We start from the raw sequence: 14,967 nt of genomic DNA, 5'->3' as shown, positions 1-14,967 counted from the left end.
AGAAGCCTAAGAGGGTGCCTGTGTGCTAGGGACAGAGTCATAAAAAGAGGAGCCGACCAGAGTCGGAGTACTGGAAAGGGGCGCGACACAGAGGACTGGATGGAGACTTTTATATAAGCCTGGGCGATCATCTTGAATCGATTTTAAGTGGGGGAGACTGAAGGTCATCCCTGCTGCTAACCACACGGAGAAACCTCTGAATTGTTTCCCTGGCTGTGGGGAAAGAAAGGGAGTAAGTGGCTCCCAGCAGGGCGCTGATTTAATTTAAAGCCTGATGTTTTTGATCTGAAGCCAGAATTCTTTCATCCCAGTCCCGTTGATCCCAAGCTCTAACAAGGTATTACCAGAAGCACAAGCTACCAGGAAATCAGTCCCGCCCTTTCCCCCTCACTCTGGGACAACGCTGTGGAACGGCTGGTTAACTGGGAGGGCTTGGGGTCACAAGGCAGGGTCCCCCAAAGCCTTGCGTGGGCGTGGTTTCCTAGTTCTCATGCCACCCTGGCTTGTGAGAAATCCTCCAAGGAGCTGCAGTAGCCACAGCTCTAGGAAACCCCTGAGGCTTCTCTGTATTGCAGACAAGCAATGCATGAGTGCTTCAGCCCCCCTCCGCCCTCTCTCTCCCCCCCTCTCTCCCCGTCCACATGTCCCCTAGGCTTTCCTTTCCACCCTCCCTCCCTTCCTCCTCTCCACATCTTCCTTTCTTCCTCCAGTCCTTCTTTTTCTCTTGTCCTTCCTTTTTCTTCTTCCTCTCTCCCCTTTCCCCCTCCCACTCTTTCCCTCTGTTTCTTCCCTTATCTCTTATCTACCTCCTTCCCTTCATTCCTTCCTCCCCCCTTCCCCTTCCCTCCCTCCCTCCCTTATCTTTCACTCCCTCCCTTGTTTCCTTGTCTTTCCTTCTCTCGCTCCTTGTCTCTGTTTTCCACCCCTGTCTTTCTTCTTCTTAGGGTATCCCATCCCACGTTCTATTTTGGTCATTTTATCGTGTACAGAGGCCTCCAGCACACCCCTTTGCTCAGCACCATTGTCCCCCTCGGTTTTCAGAATTACCCTATCACCTCCCACTGAAACCTGGAGCCTGCTATGTAGTTACTCCGTATTCTGCTTTCCCACTTGCCCTTGGCAACAATTTCTGAATTCTTTCTGAACTCCTGTATAGAAGGTCTTACAAGCGGGGTCAAGTAGTATTTGTTCATATATGATTGGCTTACTGTTCAGGCAGCAAGTGCCTTCAAATTGCATCAGGTCAGAATTCCTTTCTTTTGTTTTTCTTTGTGTGTGTGTGTGTGTCTGTGTGTGTGTGTGTGTGTGTGTGTGTGTGTTGCATTGTGGCATATGCTATATTCTTGTATGAGCACTCATGACCAAACAAATGTAGGCCAGAGGTAGATGCTGGGTATTTTCCTTTGTCTATATATTAGAACATGGTCTCTTACTGAACCTAACCACACTGATCCATTGCCAGTAACCTACTTGTCTCTGGCCCCTGAGCAATGAGAGCACCAAGCACCCTGCAGCTATACTTGCCTTTTATATGGGTGCTGGATATACAAAGACAAATCCACATGCTTGCTTGGCGAGCATTTTCCCAGAGAGGTAACTCTCCTGACTATCCCTCTCCTTTTAAGCCTCCTAATATCCCATTGCATGTATCACAAACAAAAGTGTTTATCATGCACATGGCTGTGACTGTTTCTGTAGATTGTGCCCTGCACTGCTTTCACATATGCCTAAGTGGAGCTTAGGATGTAACCCAGCACCATGACAACAGAGTAAACAACAGCAATGAGAAGACCACACTTAGCTTTTCCTGTCACCCCTCCTCGAAGCAGAGCCTAAGACTTGGCACTAGAAAGCTACCTTCCATGTACAGGAGCAAATTCTTTCTCTGTAAAGACCCAGACAAGAATCTGGGCATCATGTCACATGTCCTAACACATGTCCCCATAGCTCTATCTACTTCTCCACCAAACCTAGTACAAAATAGTCAAATTCATCCAGTTCTGAAGGCCCCCATGCGAAATGCAATTAATTTAAAGTACATTCATCTCTGGTTAACCTACCTTTTGTTGAAGAATCACCCGTAAGCCTTGAGATGGTCACACAGACAGCATACTTTATTTTCTTTACATTGTCCTGTCCTCACCACAGGCCTATAAATACTGGATTCTTTGTGGGCATTAATAAAAGGAGAGAAAACAGTATTACCAGGCTAGCCAACACAATTCTGTCAACACAAGTCTTGTCCTCCTAGATTCCACTGTTGGGTCAGGAACTTGAAGTTGTACCTGTGGCAGGTTTTCTGACCACTAGATGTTGAAAGAGGTTTTGATCCCAACAGAACATGGAGCAAGAGTAAGAAGACATCCTATGTGTCCCATGTCTGGACTGTATTTTGTTCTACTTTAAAAGGAAAAAAATCACAGTTCTTAATATTGGACATTGTACTATACAAATACTAACCCATATTAATAAACTTTTTCATAAGCCCCGGACCAGCATGAATGGCCATTTACATATTTGAGGGTTTAATCCATATGCTACCTCCCCAATAGTAGATTATCTAAGTTTCCTCCTTTCACAAAAAAAGTGTAAACCTTTTAAGTAAACACGGGAAGAACGCAACATTATGCTGTCACTTAGAACCACCCATTACTAGCATTTTGTAACCTTGCTTTTGTATTTCTCATCTCTCACCTATCATTTATCTCATGTTTCCAAACACTTGAAAGCTGCTCCCACACGCATCAGTTCGTCCTGGTTTGATACCTTAGTACATCCTAGCAACAAGGGCATTGCTCCTCATAGCCAGACTGCATTTATTGCACTCAAGGCATTGGAATTTTACACCACGTGACTATCTTAATTAGCAATTTATATTCAGTCTTCCCAACATTCCCAAAATAAATATGCACATGTGTGTGTTTGCATACAAATGTCTATATGGATACATGTATGTCTAAATACGGACATATAGACATGGATTCCTATCAGAGGTCTGATCAGGCATGAAGCATGCCATGTGACTGTAATTTCCGGTAAGACACCCTTGGGAACCCTGATTTTTTTTTTTTTTTTTTTTTAGTTCCATCTGGGAGTGATGTGGAAAAGTTCTTGCAAATACTATTCTAGTTCCTGATATGGAGGGAGGACTTGCCTCTTTTAGTTCTTATTGTCATCATGGCTTCAGACATACTGACACTGTCCTTAGCAGAATTAAAGAGCTGGGAAATTAAGAATGTCTACAATTTTTTGAAAATTTTGTGCCTAAATATCTCCTGAGATATTTGGAGAGAATAAGGACAGCCAGACACTATTTCCATAATCCAGTTCCATACTGGAGAAGCATTCTGCTTCTGCCTTTGAATTCTGAAAGAAGGGAGGATTGTGTTTTGGTTTTAATATATGGTTAACTCATCCTAACATGAATCCAGATGTCATTTTGAACTTCCATTAGTGACATTTTGTAAAAACATCAAGTTTATCTATCAGGGAAATGAACACTGGACATCTAGGATCTCTGAGACCCAGACAGCGAAGAGTCTTAGGTGACTCATGTTCTAGAACCATACAAGCTACCCAAGGATATACAACACGTGTCGTTATTCAGCTACTGTCCCCAACCTCAGAACAAGTGAGAAAAGGTCAAAGCTGTTGAGATGCCTGGATCAGCAGGATTCTGTTATCGTGCAAGAATGCAGTAAGTTTGTGTATAACACCTTATACAGTTTTCAATAACCCTTTCAAAAAGTAGCTTAATGCACACAGCAAAATAGAAAGGAAAATGGAGAGATTTCCTATACTGTCTTTTTCCATACGTGTAGATCCTACAACAGCACCCACCCAAGAATACTCTCTGTTTTGTTATTTAACTTAGTTTATTTGAAGTGTTTTGCCTGTATGTATGTATGTATGTATGTATGTATGTATGTATGTATGTTTGTGTACCACATGCATGCCTGGTGCTCATGGAGACAAGAAGAGGGTGTCAATCCCCAGAACTGGAGTTACCGACAGTTCTGAGCTGCCATGTGAGCCCTGATGCTCTTAACTGCTGAGCTATTTCTCCAGCCCTCCAAAAGGTACTCTCATTAGAACTGATGAATTCATTTTGCCATAATCTCATCATACAAGTCCAAAGCTCATTTTACGGATATTGTGTACCATATAGGTTCCAATAAAAGTATATCGACACATTATCATACAACACAGAGTATTTCTGCTGTCTTAAAATGCCTCTGTGTTCTGCTTATTTATATATTACGTTTTCAAAGCCAAAATCATCATTTTGTTAAGAAAGCCATTTGACTCTTTACAAAGATCAACTAAACATTTTTCCTAAAATTATCTGAGAGAATAAGAAGTTTCGATTTGCCTCTTGAAAGGAGAGATGTGTAGAACCAGAGCCTGCTCTCGCCTGCCCCGGTGCTGCCCTAACCCTTCATCCCCAGGCCTTAGTTAATAATGCTAAGTAGACTTAGAATGCTTTTAGATAAAACCTGACATTTCTAAGTTTTATCCGTCACATTTATGTGCCTTGGCTTTTTAAGAACCATAAAGAAAAAAATGTTCTCTTCAAATTCTGGTCTGGTCCCCTCTGGAGGGGAGGATGTGCTGCATCCAGTCAACTGGGACATTTTTAAAAACTTTTTTAATTATTAAATTTCCTCTATCGTGTCCCTGAAGTGTCATGTTACAGGAATTTTGCCTGTGATTGCCAGTATTTTAGATGAAGGCCCATGGACTTACCACCTAGTAGTTTTAAAAGCATACAAAGTATGGTGACTTTATAAGACACTGCGGTCGTGACTATCAGAATAGTAGAAGCAAGGCAAACACAGAGGTGACCATGAGCAAGCAAGGGCAGCATGCCTGTCCATGAGCTGTCAGTATGTCCTTGTCCACGGCAGGGCAAATTCATAAGAATAGCGGTGAGGAGAGCAGGGCTTGGGGTCAAGAAAGGAGGAAGTGAATTATTGACAGTTCATGGCGGGTCTGCGTTGCGTTTGCTTGTTTTTGTTTGGTTATGAATAAGACCCGCTTGACACAACTGCAGATGGTCTGGAGTGGCTTGATTTTACACATTCTTTGAATTTGCATCACTGTTCCTTCTATCTCTTTGAAGGAGTACAGAGGAAAGAGAGTGGTTGTCATAATTCCACAGGATGTATCCTGAGATATGATGTTTTTACAACACACACACACACACACACACACACACACACACACACACACACACACACATTATTTTAGCTCCTTACATTTTATAGATGTCTGAGGCCAATGTAAGATGCAAGTAGTAAAATAACTTCCGGCTTATCCTGGTTTAACTAACAGACTTCCTGGTAAAAAGGAAAGCCAAGATGTGATGAGTATTTACCAAGTATTAAATATATGTAATGGAAGGGAAGGAAAATGCACCCCAACCTGGGACTTCCATACTCATCTTGGCATGTTTTGGATCATTTTATCTTGTGGCAATGCTACCCTGGGTGAGCCCATAGGTACATCTCTAGCTGTTCAGTCTGTGTAAGCACCTGTCTTATTTCTCCACCACCAGAAAGCCAAAGCGCAAATGTATTTCTTCATCCAGCTCTTGCAATGTAAAATAATAACAATAAATGATTATCAGATCAATAATTTACAAGAAAGCATTGATGGCCTAGAAATGACAGCTCTGTTTTTGTGAATGTTAAATTGTTGTAGGACTGGGAGAGACGGCATCTGAAAAAAGAAGCCTTCAGTGTGCTTGAGCAATGGAGGGTTGTATACAGAAGTCTCTGACTAGTATTAAACCAGCTGTCACAAGGGTCCCAAGGTGTGCCTTTCTGGTGTCTCTTTGGAGCTCAAAGACCAAGGTCAAGTTTCTGAGACAGGAGTGCTGAGTGTCTAGCTGTGGAGGTTGGAATCTGTGGACTGAAATGTGACATGGGAATCATTATCGTATCCCTCTCAGACCATGACCAATCTTCCAGATTTGCTCTAGAGTATCTTACCCTTGCATGCCTGGGTACCAGAGGGCTTTATCCTAATGGTAGGGATTAGCTGGATAATCAGCATAATTGACCTGGTCCCATCCTGAGCACTGTGTCTCAGGGGGGAATCTAGGGCTCTGTAGTAGATTACAGTTGGTGTTATTTAGTTGTCATTCAAATGGTTAGCATGGGGCTAGGCAGAGCCTCAGGGTTTTAAGATGGCAGGAAAGGATTCTAGGGACAGGCAAAGTAGGGATGTAAGCTCCAACATGAGCCTAAGACATCCAAATATAGTAGAATGGCCAGTCCATCATATGACACCCAATTCAAACACACCATCTACACAAGCCAGTGATCTGAGGGAAACAACTCTAAAGGAAGTATCGCTGGTTCAATAATTAGGAGAATGGGTTAAATAGACGTGGGACCCCAAAAGGTGTAATTAGGAACCTAAGTTTTGGGGAAGCTTGACTACTTATCATCTTTAGGATGACACCTGCAAAGTCAAGGAATGTTTAACACTATAACTAATGCCCTGAGATGTCTCACAGCTGCGGTTTCTGGAGACATGAATGACACTTGCGTCGAGGAGACTATGTACAGCTAAATGTTCCCAACGGCTGTTTTAGATGGCAATAGAAATAATCGGTACATAGGAATCTTTTACCAACTCCCATGGAGTGGAGTCAGAGAGTCTCTGTCTAGCCCCTGACACTGCAGTCTCTCTGGATTCATACTTCCAAGTTTCTATGCTGGGGACTGTTCCTCTAAGGACACCCCCTGATTTCAGAGCCTAAGCTGGAGAAGCCACAGACGAGTTAAGAGCTTTAGGAATAACAGCCTCAGCACTTGATTGACTATTTCCTTCTATTATTCAGGGAGGAGAGTTGTCAGAGCCACCTTTCCCAGGAGTGTCCTGCCCACCTCTGAGAAGCAGATCCTGTGGGGCAGAAAGGATGCGGGCATTCAGCAGTTACCTTGGTTTCTGAAAACCGTTTCCACCCTTCAGTTACTTCTGAAAGTACGTCTGTTTCCCTGTTGAAGGGAATGCATGCTGAGCTCTCTTCTCAGCTTATAAATTATGCTGTATTAACACTGGCAACAGTTGCGCTCTCTCTGTGTAAACATGAGGTGGTGCAGAATGGGAGGAGGTGGAAAGGGCTGGCTGCCAGGACCCATCAGAGACTCGTGAGCCGTGAGCCCCTTAGAATACGAGAGGGTGTTCACACCCGCGTTAGGAATCGGCTCCCCGTATTGTACCTGTCTTCAACAGCCAGGCCTTTTTCATTACGAATGCTGCTGCTACCACTGGGCTTGGTTTGTGTCTGAAATAAATTCTGTGATTCAGGTAGCCCCAAGAAACATGTCTCTTTTCAAAAAAAAAATCTAATGTTTGTATATGACGTCTGAAATTCTAATATTGATTCACTTGTAAAGTTGTAATGTAATTCTAGTATTTCTCAGTTGATCATTATGAATATTCTATAAATAGATTTGAATATTTTCATATACTCCCTTGTTCACCAGGAGGAAAGGGTCCTGAGAACAAAAGCAGAAGACAACAGTAAGATCTTTCATTTTGTTTTAGTGATCATTTATTCAGCCATGATTTTGATGGACAAGGAAACACTTTGAAGGAAAGGAAAGGCTTCGAAACATAGGATGTGCTCTCTTCCATTTTGATAAAGCTGGGTGTGGCTGTAGATACCTGTAACCCCAGCATTTAAAAAGCTGAAATAGGAGGGTGACTGGGTTATACATAACAGTCTCTCTCTCCCTCTCTCTCTCTCTCTCTCTCTCTCTCTATATATATATATATATATGTGTGTGTGTGTGTGTGTGTGTATATATGTATATATGTATATGTATATGTATATATATATATATATATATATATATATATATAATTTCTTGTTGAAACTGGAAATGTGAGAAGTACCCAGCAATACAAATATAAGCCTGTGTCTGAACTGGAGAGTGGCCTTCAGTCGCTTTAAAAGAAGGACACCCTTAGTAAATAGTTCCTGCTGTGGGTGATAAACTTCCAGCTCGAACAGGCCTACTTGATAGAGGCTCTGCTATAATTAAAAGAGGACTTCGAAGTGTAAGGTAAGTTTCAGGGCTACTGGAGCTATGGACTAAGAACCTCCAGAGCCCTGTTTCCTTGCCCGCCTTCCAGCACTGCACAGCTCAAGCTTCTGCAGTAGATGAGAAGTGTGCACACCGCTTGTGTGTCTGTTGTCATCTGCTCCACCTCAGCGCACCTGCAATGTTGGTATATAATCTTATCCCAAGCTATCACCATCCATCTGATAGCTATATTCCTTCCTTGTTCACACAATGGAGTGAAAGACTTTCTCATTTATTGTGGAATTAGTTTCCTTCTCTTTGGTCTATGTGGTCAGCAAGGCCATTGAGCCTACAGAGGAGTGCTACTCACTGTTTGATTCCTGCTCAAAGCCCTGGACTAACTGGTATAAGGAACAGAGATGACTTGGGCCTAAGGACTAACTACTAACTCCAGTGAGCCCTTCATGGTACAGTGTGAAAGATTATCCTGAAACAAGATGGCTTGGTTTAGGAGGTCACCTGTGATGGCATAACTTAATTAGCGTAAAGCTGTAATGACTGAGGTAGGACCAGAGGCTCGCAGAACTCCTCCTCCCTACTCAAGTCAGACCTTCCTTTCTCACAGACGCTTCAGCCATCTGTCCTTTGTCTTGTCGTGTAAGATTCTAGTTTGAAAACAACTATTAGACACAGGCTAGCCATCAATTAACTCATCTAACACACGGGCTATGAAAAGACAGGGGCTCTCCTCTCCAAGGGCTGGGACATTCTGAGCTTATGTCCAAGGCTCATTTGCCAGATGGTGTTTCACTTTCACAGTGTCATGGAAACACTTCATCATCTGCTCATGCAAAGGAATCCAGGAAAAAAATGGTTTGCAAGTAGGTGGCAAGAAAAACCAAACCACTGCATTACCTGTCGGGGGACTTCCGGAGGGAAAACGATGGTCAAGAGATTCAAGTAGAATGTTGTACACATCCAAGAGTGTGTCCTTCACCTACAACATAGGAAATGCGTTTTAGATTTAGGTTCTTCTAAAATTATTATACTTGTATTTATTTATTTTGTGAGTGGTGTGTGTGTGTGTGTGTGTGTGTGTGTGTGTGTGTTCAGAAGACAACTTGGGGTGGGTAGTCAATTCCTTCCTTCTGCCATGTGGTTTTGGGGGGATTGATCTCAGGTCATCAGGTGTGGCTACAGTGCTTTTACTCCTTATCTTGCTGGCTCCTAGTTCTAAGGGTATTTGAGGGCTGGCACCTTAAATCTTTCATAAGAAATGAAGAAGTAAACATATTAACATGTATGCCCTGAGACACTCTCTTTTTTAAGACAGAGGTTCTATTTCCTTGACATCCCATTTTCTAAGTGCAGTCATGAGTCCCAGCACATAGCCACCAGGGACAGAGTTAGCAGTTACAATGGAAACCGTTAAGCCAAGAAAAGTTGTTAGGCCAGTCAAGAAACGGTGACCAAGTCTGTGGGTCACACCTAAGATGACCAAAAAGCTAGCTTTCCCTGGTAAAGACCTTGGAAGGAGAGGAAGTAGTGGTAGTCATTTTAGTGGCAAAATATCTTTATGAAAATTGTTTTTCTTTTACTTCCTGAGAAATTGCTCAGGAACTGTTTTGGTTGACCAGTGGGATAAGTTCAATAACTAATGTCTGTTTTACTTTAAGGCCATAGCCTACTGTATCATTTTCCCTACCGCACGCATTCTGACAGACAATCACAGCAGGCTATGGCCTATGAATATATTTACCCCCCCCCTTTTTTTGTCTAATATGCTTCTGTGTCTTACTGCTGCTTTGGGGGCTGAGCCTCTATTAGCCCTTACCAGGCTTCCTTGGCAAATTATTAACAGCTAAGTTGTAACAACAGAGACACTAATGAGAGAGTTGAGAATCCAGAGTAAGGAAAAGTCCAGCTATTTGTGTTTCTTTCTCTCTGCCAAGGATTACTCTTCTTATTTGCAATGTGCTGAGTGGGTGATCCCTGTGAGATGCTCTTTAGAGATGGGAACTTTGGGAATATGTTAAATTATGAATGCTCTACTGGCATCACTGAGTTGAACCATTGAGAAAATTGGCAACATTATCGAGAGGTGGAATTTTGTTCTTTCTTTGCTATTTGGTTTCTGTCAAGTGAGCAGTTATTCTCTGCCATGTTGTTCCAGAATGTTAATATATATATGTATGTGTGTATATATATATATATATATATATATATGTGTGTGTGTGTGTGTGGTGTGTGTATATGTATATATATATATTATATATATATATATATATATATACATATACATATATACATACACAGTGAAACCAGCCAATCATGAACGAAGGCCCTGAAACCATGAGCCAAAATTACTCTTTTGTGGTTTAAGTTGATCTAGCTCAGGTATTTTTTTCATAGCAATGCAGAGTTGACTAAATACTGACTAAAATCTCAACTGTGTCTCAGTGGCTCTAGGCCCCACTAGATGATCCCTTTCTGAGTCTCAGCTGTCATCTGACAGACAGGTCACAGACACATTCCAGCTGCTATCAACAGTGCTGTTTGGATGCAGACTCTGACCCAGTTGGATACTTGGTTTGATCTCTTTGGAATTGTGTTTTGTAGCATCACATCCCAATGTGCATGCGTTGGTAGCTGCAACTCCCATCAAAACCCATCAATCTATCTCCTCTGTGGCTCTAAGGGAGGTAGCCAACTTCTGTTTTTGCTACAGACCTTCTCTGGCCACCCTTTCAAGTCTTCTAGTAGCTTTAAGAACATTTCACACCACTCCATCTGCCCTCTTGAGTTATCTGGTAAAAGTTACGTTCTCTTAGGTGGAACCTCACCTTGTCATCCACTTTTGTTAGACTAGTAACAGAATTCCATTAAGTCAGTTTCTTTCTTGTCAAAAGACTAGACTCTCTGGCTTGAGTGCAGAGCTAACATTGCTGGTGGGCCATAGAACTACCCTAAAAAGGCAGACTCACCTTGAGCCATGCGGAGGAGATTGGAGGAATAATTATTCCTTCAATGGGATACTATGCTTTTCCTCCCCAGAATTCCCAATATCCAAACAGTTGAGCAGCTATGAGATTCAGACAGGTTCTCTCGATTTTCCGAATCATGATTCAGAAAAATATTTTTTTCTCCTTTTCTTTATTGGATCTTTTCTTTTTGGATGCCGGGGAGAACATAAGTATAATTTTTCTGATAGTTTGTGCTTCCTTACTCTTTCTCTAAGGTCCCCATCCCTACCTTGTAGTTGCCTGCTGCCCTGTTGTGGACCTCCACACAGTGATCACAAAGGGCATGGCTTTCCCTTCCCACCTCTGTTCTCCTCTGTGTAGCTGCTGAGATTTCCTGCCTCAGGGGTTTTCTTTTAAACTCTAATATGGCAGTTCTCAACCTTCCTGATGCTGTGAGCCTTTAATACAGTTCCTCATGTGGTGATCCCCCAAACAATCAAATTACTTTCACGGCTACTTCATAATTGTAATTCTGCTACTGTTATCATGATGTAAATATTTGATATACAGAATGGCAGGTGACTCCTGAGATAGCTGTTCCACCACTAAAGGGGTGGCACCCCATCGGTTGAGAACCTCGGCTCTGACACAATTATCCACGAGCTTCTCTTTGACTCCGTTCTTAATCTCTTTTACTAATGAGACTAAAGGCTACAAGATGGACCCCAGTTTCCATGGCATCACTTAAGCAAGCTAGCAAGCAAGCAAGCAAACAATCTTCACAGTTCTTCTGCCACCATGGCATAGAGCTACAAAGCATGGCCACATCTTTTGAAGATGAAACCATTTCATGTTATGCTTTCACTTTCTTTGCCCCTTTCAGAAGAAACTCAAAGTTCCCACCAAGCACAGGTGTCCTACACTGATCCTTGTCCACAGTCTGGACAGTGGGGAATTTTTTTTTTTTTTTTTTTTTTTTTTTTTAAGACTTGAAGCCTTAAGTGCATCAAGTAAACACTGAGGCAATACCTTTGAAACCGCCGAGCTCCTTTTGTCTTTTGACTATGATGTCTTTCACTATCTTGCTAAATAGTTCATGTACTTGTCAGTCTCACCAAATGCCAGCAGAATTCCTGAACCCGATTTAATATTGGCAAAACCTAAAAAAATTCAAATTGATGAACAGCCTTTCGTATTTCTGCTTTAAACCACTGATGCATATTAAAAGGTACATGTTACTTGTGCTTTTGAAATATTCATTTTCTTTTATGTGGCTATTTCGCCATGTGTCTACCTAGTACCTGCAGAGGCTAGAAGAGGGGGACAGATCTTTTGGAACTGGAGTTAGCCAGCTGTGGGCCACCATGGGGGTTATGGGAACAGAACCACTATCCTCTGTAAGAGCAGCAAGTGCCCTTAACTGCTGGTGCCATTTCTCCAGGTCTTATTTGTATTTTTTAACCAAAGGTCACTCAAGTTCAAGCGGAACTACTGGAGAGCTAGCTAGCATTGACTGAGTTGGAAGCTTTGTTTTAAAATGCCCAGAGGAGGCCTGGGAAGATGGCTCCGTGGATAAAAGCATTCGCTGAATAAGCAGGAGGACCTGAGTTCAAACTCACAGAGCCCATGAAAACACTGGCAAAGTAACCCACATCCGCAATGTCACTGTGTGTTTCTATGGTGAGATAGATGGGAGACAGGGAGTCTCCCATAGCTCAGCTAGCCTGAATTACCCACATAGAAAACAGGAGACCCTGTCTCAAACAATGCGGAAGGCCAAGACTAGGCTGGCCTCTGACCTCACATCAGCATTGTGGTACATATACCTGCATTAACACAATCTCTCTCTCTCTCTCTCTCTCTCTCTCTCTCTCTCTCTCTCTCTCTCTCTCTCTCTCTCAAACACACACACACACACACACACACACACACACACACACACATGGGGGGGGGATAGGGAGGGAGAGAGAGGGAGAATTTCAAATTACAGGGAATCTTAAGCAGACAGAATCACTCACTCACTTGGGCATTGTTTCTCCTCATTACTGTTTAAGGCACGGGGTGGTGTTAGTAGAACAGATAGAGCTCAGGTCTGGTTTTATTTGGGTGTAATGGCTTTAGTCCTTTCTGGGATGAACAACGAAAGGCACTATAAAGGGGAAGATAATAATGTGGATGATTTCATTGTTAAAAATCATACAGAATAGCATTTGAAGAAATGGAATCTATCTACTAGAACGATGGCTCAGCAGGCGCAATCAAGCTCCTGCAAGCTTGAGGACCGGATTTTAATCCCGAGACTCCATCTGAAAGACACTGGGTGCGTTGGTGGCACTTTGAATCTGGGAAGATGGAAGCAGGAAGACCCTTGGGCTTTCTGGGCAGCCAGCCTCAGTAAGGGTGTACCAAAAGGAAGGAAGGAAGGAAGGGAGGAAGGGAGGAAGGGAGGAAGGGAGAAAGGAAGGAAGGAAGAAAAGAAAGAAGAAAGTGGATAATAGTTGAGAAACAAAACCTAAGGTTGTCCTCTAACCTCTGATCTCTATATGTGTCCCAAAAATAAATGAGAAATTTCCCCTGAAATAAAGGATCCTCCACCAAAGGAAATAACAGACCCAGAAGTCTTAGCTCTCCATGGCCCCATCCCATCAAGAAATAACAGGAAGAAAAAAATCCATGTTTTCAGTTTTCAAGGTATAGTACAGAGAATTTTTTTTTAAAATATGCTTTCAAATCCTCAGAGACTTTATAATTTATCAGGAAAGACACATTCTCCCTAATGAAAGGTTACTGACCTTCATGAATGCGACAGTTCAATTACAGCCCATTCATATGCAGAGCAGTGTTGATAAAGGACTGGGGATGTGACTGGCATAGCAAAGAAAGGGAAAAATGTCTGGAAAATTATTATTCGCTTCTCAAAAGTTTAATTGTGAAACAAGAATAATAAATACGATCGCTCAGGTGGTGGAATCGTTTCTTCTGTGGCCCCGTGGTCTATTAGCTCCGCTTCGTTGGCTGTGTTGACTGTGTGCTTTTCTTTTTTCTTCCTAATATTCCTGCCTTTTTAATCCTCTAAACCGCTAAGGCTAACAAATCAGAAAGCCTTTGGGGGGAGGGGGTTAGTTTCTGAAATGCAGGGTTTCAAAACGAAAAATTTCCCCCTTTCCTTTTGACTGGCGAGGCAAGCTGGAACACGTCTGGGTGTTGTTTTAAGTGTCTGACTACTAGGTGGAAGCTGAAATCAATGTAGGGGCAATGGCGTCCCCTCAGCCAGCCACCCACAGTCACTCATGCTCAGGCTCTGGGGAGGTAGGGAGGCCCCTCCTGGACTGAGAAGAGCTAAGCTATGTCCTGGCTAGACCCTCAGGAGCCAGCCTGCAGGCAGACTTGAGTGACACCTGCAGGTTCTGTCTGCTGAGCCTCTCCAGGTGTGGGGAAGACATCTGATTGCCACTTTGTAAATCAGCAGAGTGCCACTTAGAGCCGGCTCTTTCGACTCTCCTAGCAGAGCCACGTCGACCTCCACCAGCAGCTGCCTTAGCGATCCCATCCATGACAATACATTTTTCATTAAGAAGTAAACTGCGTCAAACTATAAAACTTGGGAGGCAGCCAACACAAATATTTGAAGCAAAAGCATTATTTTCATTTTTAATATTTTACCTTGGAATTTAATACGGGCCAGCTATGTGTGTGGTACGGAGGAGTCACTGAACGGCGGAGAAGAGTGGAAACTCTGAGGAAACACGCAGGTTCCCAACACCCACAGTACTGCCTGGCACAGACTGGCCTTTCAACATTTGTTGATAATTCGCTTGGACTACTGCGTTGCTCTTTTGTTTCTTAAATACGCTGTACAAACCATGAATTTCTCTCTTGAAACATCCACCCTTGAATTTACTCTCTGGTTTCTTTTCCCACCGCTAGTCCTGAGATGCCGATTTGCCTTCAGTTTGCTGCGA

This window comes from Acomys russatus, chromosome 3 (assembly GCF_903995435.1).
Source record: "Acomys russatus chromosome 3, mAcoRus1.1, whole genome shotgun sequence".
Lineage (NCBI taxonomy): Eukaryota > Metazoa > Chordata > Mammalia > Rodentia > Muridae > Acomys > Acomys russatus.
This window is presented reverse-complemented; position numbering follows the sequence as displayed.